Here is a 10,000-nt window from a genome sequence, read left to right on the forward strand (position 1 = left end):
TTAGATCATTTTAGAGTACCAGGACTATAGTGGGGGAATTGGAGCCCTCTGGTGGACACTCGCTGCAAATGCACCCTGAATTAAAGACATTATTTCCAGTTCTTTTGGGGCCCTATTTTCAGGCGTAAATTTGACTAAGTGTCTAGGGGCATGTCCCTTTAAGAAGGCCGACCTGCTATGGTTCTCCACCTGGGTCTGGAACGCCAAATTAGTCCCTCTCCTAGCTGGAAGTCCAAAAAAAAGGCGTGAATTTGACTAAGTGTCTAGGAGCATTTCCCTTTAAGAAGGCCGACGTGCTATGGTTCTCCACCTGGGTACGGAACGCCAAATTAGTCCCTCTCCTAGCTGGAAGTCCAAAAAAAAGGCGTGAATTTGACTAAGTGTCTAGGAGCATTTCCCTTTAAGAAGGCCGACGTGCTATGGTTCTCCACCTGGGTACGGAACGCCAAATTAGTCCCTCTCCTAGCTGGAAGTAGTCAAAAAAAGGCGGAAATTTGACTAAGTGTCATTATTTTAGAGTACCAGGCCTCTATAGAAAAGTTTGGTTTTTTGTCTATGTGTCATCATTTTAGAGTACCAGGCCTCTATAGAAAAGTTTGGTTTTTTGTCTATGTGTCATCATTTTAGAGTACCAGGGCTCTATAGAAAAGTTTGGTAAATTTGACTAAGTGTCTAGGAGCATTTCCCTTTAAGAAGGCCGACGTGCTATGGTTCTCCACCTGGGTCTGGAACGCCAAATTAGTCCCTCTCCTAGCTGGAAGTCCAAAAAAAAAGGCGTGAATTTGACTAAGTGCCTAGGAGCATTTCCCTTTAAGAAGGCCGACGTGCTATGGTTCTCCACCTGGGTCAGGAAAGCAAAATTGTCCCTCTCCTCGCTGGAAGTCCAAAAAAAAGGCGTGAATTTGACTAAGTGCCTAGGAGCATTTCCCTTTAAGAAGGCCGACGTGCTATGGTTCTCCACCTGGGTCAGGAAAGCAAAATTGTCCCTCTCCTCGCTGGAAGTCCAAAAAAAAGGCGTAAATTTGACTAAGTGCCTAGGAGGATGTCCCTTTAAGAAGGCCGACGTGCTATGGTTCTCCACCTGGGTCAGGAAAGCAAAATTGTCCCTCTCCTCGCTGGAAGTCCAAAAAAAAGGCGTGAATTTGACTAAGTGCCTAGGAGCATTTCCCTTTAAGAAGGCCGACGTGCTATGGTTCTCCACCTGGGTCTGGAACGCCAAATTAGTCCCTCTCCTCGCTGGAAGTCCAAAAAAAAGGCGTAAATTTGACTAAGTGCCTAGGAGGATGTCCCTTTAAGAAGGCCGACGTGCTATGGTTCTCCACCTGGGTCAGGAAAGCAAAATTGTCCCTCTCCTCGCTGGAAGTCCAAAAAAAAGGCGTAAATTTGACTAAGTGCCTAGGAGGATGTCCCTTAAAGAAGGCCGACGTGCTATGGTTCTCCACCTGGGTCTGGAACGCCAAATTAGTCCCTCTCCTAGCTGGAAGTCCAAAAAAAAGGCGTGAATTTGACTAAGTGCCTAGGAGGATGTCCCTTTAAGAAGGCCGACGTGCTATGGTTCTCCACCTGGGTACGGAACGCCAAATTAGTCCCTCTCCTCGCTGGAAGTCCAAAAAAAAGGCGGAAATTTGACTAAGTGCCTAGGAGGATGTCCCTTTAAGAAGGCCGACGTGCTATGGTCCTCCACCTGGGTCAGGAACGCAAAATTGTCCCTATCCTCGCTGGAAGTCCAAAAAAAAGGCGTAAATTTGACTAAGTGCCTAGGAGGATGTCCCTTTAAGAAGGCCGACGTGCTATGGTTCTCCACCTGGGTCTGGAACGCCAAATTAGTCCCTCTCCTCGCTGGAAGTCCAAAAAAAAGGCGTGAATTTGACTAAGTGCCTAGGAGCATTTCCCTTTAAGAAGGCCGACGTGCTATGGTTCTCCACCTGGGTCAGGAAAGCAAAATTGTCCCTCTCCTCGCTGGAAGTCCAAAAAAAAGGCGTGAATTTGACTAAGTGCCTAGGAGGATGTCCCTTTAAGAAGGCCGACGTGCTATGGTTCTCCACCTGGGTCAGGAAAGCAAAATTGTCCCTCTCCTCGCTGGAAGTCCAAAAAAAAGGCGTGAATTTGACTAAGTGCCTAGGAGCATTTCCCTTTAAGAAGGCCGACGTGCTATGGTTCTCCACCTGGGTACGGAACGCCAAATTAGTCCCTCTCCTAGCTGGAAGTCCAAAAAAAAAGGCGTGAATTTGACTAAGTGTCTAGGAGGATGTCCCTTTAAGAAGGCCGACGTCCCTTGGTTCTCCACCTGGGTACGGAACGCCAAATTAGTCCCTCTCCTAGCTGGAAGTAGTCAAAAAAAGGCGGAAATTTGACTAAGTGTCATTATTTTAGAGTACCAGGCCTCTATAGAAAAGTTTGGTTTTTTGTCTATGTGTCATCATTTTAGAGTACCAGGGCTCTATAGAAAAGTTTGGTAAATTTGACTAAGTGTCTAGGAGCATTTCCCTTTAAGAAGGCCGACCTGCTATGGTTCTCCACCTGGGTACGGAACGCCAAATTAGTCCCTCTCCTAGCTGGAAGTCCAAAAAAAAAGGCGTGAATTTGACTAAGTGTCTAGGAGCATGTCCCTTTAAGAAGGCCGACCTGCTATGGTTCTCCACCTGGGTCAGGAACGCCAAATTGTCCCTCTCCTCGCTGGAAGTCCAAAAAAAAGGCGTGAATTTGACTAAGTGCCTAGGAGGATGTCCCTTTAAGAAGGCCGACGTGCTATGGTTCTCCACCTGGGTCAGGAAAGCAAAATTGTCCCTCTCCTCGCTGGAAGTCCAAAAAAAAAAGGTGTAAATTTGACTAAGTGTCTAGGAGCATTTCCCTTTAAGAAGGCCGACCTGCTATGGTTCTCCACCTGGGTCAGGAACGCCAAATTGTCCCTCTCCTCGCTGGAAGTCCAAAAAAAAGGCGTGAATTTGACTAAGTGCCTAGGAGCATTTCCCTTTAAGAAGGCCGACGTGCTATGGTTCTCCACCCGGGTACGGAAAGCAAAATTAGTCCCTCTCCTCGCTGGAAGTCCAAAAAAAAGGCGTAAATTTGACTAAGTGCCTAGGAGGATGTCCCTTTAAGAAGGCTGACCTGCTATGGTTCTCCACCCGGGTGCGGAAAGCAAAATTAGTCCCTCTCCTCGCTGGAAGTCCAAAAAAAAGGCGGAAATTTGACTAAGTGCCTAGGAGGATGTCCCTTTAAGAAGGCTGACCTGCTATGGTTCTCCACCCGGGTACGGAAAGCAAAATTAGTCCCTCTCCTCGCTGGAAGTCCAAAAAAAAGGCGTAAATTTGACTAAGTGCCTAGGAGCATTTCCCTTTAAGAAGGCCGACCTGCTATGGTTCTCCACCCGGGTCCGGAACTCAAAATTAGTCCCTCTCCTAGTTGGAAGTCATCAAAAAAAGGCGGAAATTTGACTAAGTGCCATCATTTTAGAGTACCAGGACTATAGCTGGGGAATTGGAGCCCTCTGCTGGACACTCGCTGCAAATGCACCCTGAATTAAACACATTATTTCCAGTTCTTTTGGTGTTCCCGGGGAATGAGAGGCCTTTTGTGGGCCAGAAAGAGTGGGGGACCCTTGGAGCCCCTATTTTCAGACAGTTTGGCTTATTTCGGTGACGCCGGGGCGTCCATCAGGTCTTCCCGGGGAATGAGAGGCCTTTTGTGGCCATATGTCAACAAAAGAGTGGGGAAATGGAGCCCTCCGGTGGACTCCCGCTGCAAATGCACCCCCCAAATTAAATACATTAATTCCAGGCCTTTTGGGGCCCTATATTCAGACGGTGTGTAGCCCTCCAGTGGACTCCCGCCTCCAATGCACCCCCCAAATTAAAGACATCACCCCCCAAATTAAAGGCATCATTTCCAGTTCTTTTGGGGCCCTATTTTCAGACAGTTTGGCGGATTTCCTTGACGCCGGGGAGTCCTACAGGTGTTCCCGGGGAATGAGAGGCCTTTTGTGGGCCAGAAAGAGTGGGGAACCCTTGGAGCCCCTATTTTCAGACAGTTTGGCTTATTTCGGTGACGCCGGGGCGTCCATCAGGTCTTCCCGGGGAATGAGAGGCCTTTTGTGGCCATATGTCAACAAAAGAGTGGGGAAATGGAGCCCTCCGGTGGACTCCCGCTGCAAATGCACCCCCCAAATTAAATACATTAATTCCAGGCCTTTTGGGGCCCTATATTCAGACGGTGTGGAGCCCTCCAGTGGACTCCCGCCTCCAATGCACCCCCATAATTATAGACATCACCCCCCAAATTAAACACATTATTTCCAGTTCTTTTGGGCCCCTATTTTCAGACGGTTTGGCGTATTTCCTTGACGCCGGGGAGTCCTACAGGTGTTCCCGGGGAATGAGAGGCCTTTTGTGGGCCAGAAAGAGTGGGGAACCCTTGGAGCCCCTATTTTCAGACAGTTTGGCTTATTTCGGTGACGCCGGGGCGTCCATCAGGTCTTCCCGGGGAATGAGAGGCCTTTTGTGGCCATATGTCAACAAAAGAGTGGGGAAATGGAGCCCTCCGGTGGACTCCCGCTGCAAATGCACCCCCCAAATTAAATACATTAATTCCAGGCCTTTTGGGGCCCTATATTCAGACGGTGTGGAGCCCTCCAGTGGACTCCCGCCTCCAATGCACCCCCATAATTATAGACATCACCCCCCAAATTAAACACATTATTTCCAGTTCTTTTGGGCCCCTATTTTCAGACGGTTTGGCGTATTTCCTTGACGCCGGGGAGTCCTACAGGTGTTCCCGGGGAATGAGAGGCCTTTTGTGGGCCAGAAAGAGTGGGGAACCCTTGGAGCCCCTATTTTCAGACAGTTTGGCTTATTTCGGTGACGCCGGGGCGTCCATCAGGTCTTCCCGGGGAATGAGAGGCCTTTTGTGGCCATATGTCAACAAAAGAGTGGGGAAATGGAGCCCTCCGGTGGACTCCCGCTGCAAATGCACCCCCCAAATTAAAGACATTAATTCCAGGCCTTTTGGGGCCCTATATTCAGACGGTGTGGAGCCCTCCAGTGGACTCCCGCCTCCAATGCACCCCCATAATTATAGACATCACCCCCCAAATTAAACACATTATTTCCAGTTCTTTTGGGCCCCTATTTTCAGACGGTTTGGCGTATTTCCTTGACGCCGGGGAGTCCTACAGGTGTTCCCGGGGAATGAGAGGCCTTTTGTGGGCCAGAAAGAGTGGGGAACCCTTGGAGCCCCTATTTTCAGACAGTTTGGCTTATTTCGGTGACGCCGGGGCGTCCATCAGGTCTTCCCGGGGAATGAGAGGCCTTTTGTGGCCATATGTCAACAAAAGAGTGGGGAAATGGAGCCCTCCGGTGGACTCCCGCTGCAAATGCACCCCCCAAATTAAATACATTAATTCCAGGCCTTTTGGGGCCCTATATTCAGACGGTGTGGAGCCCTCCAGTGGACTCCCGCCTCCAATGCACCCCCATAATTATAGACATCACCCCCCAAATTAAACACATTATTTCCAGTTCTTTTGGGCCCCTATTTTCAGACGGTTTGGCGTATTTCCTTGACGCCGGGGAGTCCTACAGGTGTTCCCGGGGAATGAGAGGCCTTTTGTGGGCCAGAAATAGTGGGGAACACTTGGAGCCCCTATTTTCAGACAGTTTGCCGTATTTCGGTGACGCCGGGGCGTCCGTCAGGTCTTCCCGGGGAATGTGAGGCCTTTCGTGGGCCATATTTTCAGACAGATTGGCCTGTTTCAGTGACGCCGAGGCGTCCATCAGGTCTTCCCGGGGAGTGTGAGGCCTTTTGGGGCCCTATTTTCAGACAGGAAAAAAAAGAAAAGTAACCCTTACACTACAAAGGACAGCGGGGAAACGCCCCCCCAGCAAAGTCACAGGGGAAGTGGGGTAGACAAGTGGAGAGTGTCTGGGGAAAAGTCCACAAAATGATCAAAAATCACACCCAGGTACGAGTGCCACAAGTCCCGCCGCGTCCCACCCGAGTCCGAGGTGCCCCCCACATGCCCAAAACGCACCCAGCAAAGGCGCACTGTGAGTGGGGAAGAAAAGTTGGAAAAGTGGGCAAAAGTCCGGAAAAATGACCAAAAACCACACCCAGGTTAGAGCCCCACACGTCCTGCAGTCGCACCCGAGTCCTGGGATGCCCAACATGTCCAAAAAAATCAAAAAAAGCCCAAAAAATCAAAAAAATCCCCGGGCCGTATCTTGGACGCCGGCGTACCGCGTTCGGCCCTCGTGCCGTAGTTTGGCGACCGATTGTAAAAATTTGCCGCGACCGGCTAGTTTTTTTCCTTGGAGTAAATAGAGAGTAGATCCAGCAGAAAATATGCACTATAAACAAAGAGAAGGGGTTTGGAGGGGGGCAAAAACGCCCTCTTGGAACTTTTGCAGCAGCACACATCAAACTAGCGGGGAGAAGGCATGCATAGCAAAAGGCCACGAAATGATCCAAAATCACACCCAGGTTCGAGTCCCACAAGTCCCGCCGCGTTCCACCAGTGTCTCGGGGTGCCTACAATGTCCACAACTTACCCAGCAAAGGTGCACTGTGATTGGGAAGAAAAGTTGGGAAAGTGGGCAAAAGTCCCGCATTTGGTCCAAAATCACACCCAGGTTCGAGTCCCACAAGTCCCGCCGCGTTCCACCAGGGTTCCGGGGTGCCTACAATGTCCACAACGCACCCAGCAAAGGCATCACACCCAGGTTCGAGTCCCACAAGTCCCGCCGCGTTCCACCAGTGTCTCGGGGTGCCTACAATGTCCACAACTTACCCAGCAAAGGCGCACTGTGATTGGGAAGAAAAGTTGGGAAAGTGGGCAAAAGTCCCGAATTTGAGCCAAAATCACACCCAGGTTCGAGTCCCACAAGTCCCGCCGCGTTCCACCAGGGTTCCGGGGTGCCTACAATGTCCACAACGCACCCAGCAAAGGCGCACTGTGATTGGGAAGAAAAGTTGGGAAAGTGGGCAAAAGTCCCGAATTTGGTCCAAAATCACACCCAGGTTCGAGTCCCACAAGTCCCGCCGCGTTCCACCAGGGTTCCGGGGTGCCTACAATGTCCACAACGCACCCAGCAAAGGCGCACTGTGATTGGGAAGAAAAGTTGGGAAAGTGGGCAAAAGTCCCGAATTTGGTCCAAAATCACACCCAGGTTCGAGTCCCACAAGTCCCGCCGCGTTCCACCAGGGTTCCGGGGTGCCTACAATGTCCACAACGCACCCAGCAAAGGCGCACTGTGATTGGGAAGAAAAGTTGGGAAAGTGGGCAAAAGTCCCGAATTTGGTCCAAAATCACACCCAGGTTCGAGTCCCACAAGTCCCGCCGCGTTCCACCAGGGTTCCGGGGTGCCTACAATGTCCACGACGCACCCAGCAAAGGCGCACTGTGATTGGGAAGAAAAGTTGGGAAAGTGGGCAAAAGTCCCGAATTTGGTCCAAAATCACACCCAGGTTCGAGTCCCACAAGTCCCGCCGCGTTCCACCAGGGTTCCGGGGCGCCTACAATGTCCACAACGCACCCAGCAAAGGTGCACTGTGATTGGGAAGAAAAGTTGGGAAAGTGGGCAAAAGTCCCGAATTTTATCCAAAATCACACCCAGATTAGAGTCCCACAAGTCCCGCCGCGTTCCACCAGGGTTCCGGGGTGCCTACAATGTCCACAACGCACCCAGCAAAGGCGCACTGTGATTGGGAAGAAAAGTTGGGAAAGTGGGCAAAAGTCCCGAATTTGGTCCAAAATCACACCCAGGTTCGAGTCCCACAAGTCCCGCCGCGTTCCACCAGTGTCTCGGGGGTGCCTACAATGTCCACAACTTACCCAGCAAAGGCGCACTGTGATTGGGAAGAAAAGTTGGGAAAGTGGGCAAAAGTCCCGAATTTGGTCCAAAATCACACCCAGGTTCGAGTCCCACAAGTCCCGCCGCGTTCCACCAGGGTTCCGGGGTGCCTACAATGTCCACGACGCACCCAGCAAAGGCGCACTGTGATTGGGAAGAAAAGTTGGGAAAGTGGGCAAAAGTCCCGAATTTGGTCCAAAATCACACCCAGGTTCGAGTCCCACAAGTCCCGCCGCGTTCCACCAGGGTTCCGGGGTGCCTACAATGTCCACGACGCACCCAGCAAAGGCGCACTGTGATTGGGAAGAAAAGTTGGGAAAGTGGGCAAAAGTCCCGAATTTGGTCCAAAATCACACCCAGGTTCGAGTCCCACAAGTCCCGCCGCGTTCCACCAGGGTTCCGGGGTGCCTACAATGTCCACGACGCACCCAGCAAAGGCGCACTGTGATTGGGAAGAAAAGTTGGGAAAGTGGGCAAAAGTCCCGAATTTGGTCCAAAATCACACCCAGGTTCGAGTCCCACAAGTCCCGCCGCGTTCCACCAGGGTTCCGGGGTGCCTACAATGTCCACGACGCACCCAGCAAAGGCGCACTGTGATTGGGAAGAAAAGTTGGGAAAGTGGGCAAAAGTCCCGAATTTGGTCCAAAATCACACCCAGGTTCGAGTCCCACAAGTCCCGCCGCGTTCCACCAGGGTTCCGGGGTGCCTACAATGTCCACGACGCACCCAGCAAAGGCGCACTGTGATTGGGAAGAAAAGTTGGGAAAGTGGGCAAAAGTCCCGAATTTGGTCCAAAATCACACCCAGGTTCGAGTCCCACAAGTCCCGCCGCGTTCCACCAGGGTTCCGGGGTGCCTACAATGTCCACGACGCACCCAGCAAAGGCGCACTGTGATTGGGAAGAAAAGTTGGGAAAGTGGGCAAAAGTCCCGAATTTGGTCCAAAATCACACCCAGGTTCGAGTCCCACAAGTCCCGCCGCGTTCCACCAGTGTCTCGGGGGTGCCTACAATGTCCACAACTTACCCAGCAAAGGCGCACTGTGATTGGGAAGAAAAGTTGGGAAAGTGGGCAAAAGTCCCGAATTTGATCCAAAATTATGCCCGGGTTGGAGTACCACGAGTCCGGCCGCGTTCCACCGGTGTCCCGGGGGTGCCTGGCATGTCCACAACTTACCCAGCAAAGGCGCACTGTGATTGGGAAGAAAAGTTGGGAAAGTGGGCAAAAGTCCCGAATTTGATCCAAAATTATGCCCGGGTTGGAGTACCACGAGTCCGGCCGCGTTCCACCGGTGTCCCGGGGGTGCCTGGCATGTCCACAACTTACCCAGCAAAGGCGCACTGTGATTGGGAAGAAAAGTTGGGAAAGTGGGCAAAAGTCCCGAATTTGATCCAAAATTATGCCCGGGTTGGAGTACCACGAGTCCGGCCGCGTTCCACCGGTGTCCCGGGGGTGCCTGCCATGTCCACAACTTACCCAGCAAAGGCGCACTGTGATTGGGAAGAAAAGTTGGGAAAGTGGGCAAAAGTCCCGAATTTGATCCAAAATTATGCCCGGGTTGGAGTACCACGAGTCCGGCCGCGTTCCACCGGTGTCCCGGGGGTGCCTGCCATGTCCACAACTTACCCAGCAAAGGCGCACTGTGATTCAGAAGAAAAGTTGGGAAAGTGGGGAAAAAAAGGACCGGAAAATATCCAAAATTATGCCCGGGTTGGAGTACCACGAGTCCGGCCGCGTTCCACCGGTGTCCCGGGGGTGCCTGGCACGTCCACAACTTACCCAGCAAAGGCGCACTGTCAGTGGGGAAGACCAAACATGTCTCGGATTTTTTCCAAGTACCTTAACGAGAGAGGCTAAAAAGCACCTGTTTTTACCTTCTCTCGTTGTTGTACTTAGAAAAAAAACGAGAAAATAAAAAATCTGGGTTTTTTTCTAAGTACCTTAACGAGAGAGGCTAAAAAAAACCATTTTTTACCTTCTCTCGTTGTTGTACTTAGAAAAAAAACGAGAAAAAAATTTTTCCCCATTCATTTCAATGGGAGTTCATTTTTTTTTTGGGATTTTTTCTAAGTACCTTAACGAGAGAGGCTTAATTTTTCACCTACTTTTTACCTTCTCTCGATTTTTCGTTTTTTACCTGGTCGACCAAAACACCTC

The sequence above is a fragment of the Nerophis lumbriciformis genome, unplaced genomic scaffold (genome assembly GCF_033978685.3).
Source record: "Nerophis lumbriciformis unplaced genomic scaffold, RoL_Nlum_v2.1 HiC_scaffold_73, whole genome shotgun sequence".
NCBI classification, from domain to species: domain Eukaryota; kingdom Metazoa; phylum Chordata; class Actinopteri; order Syngnathiformes; family Syngnathidae; genus Nerophis; species Nerophis lumbriciformis.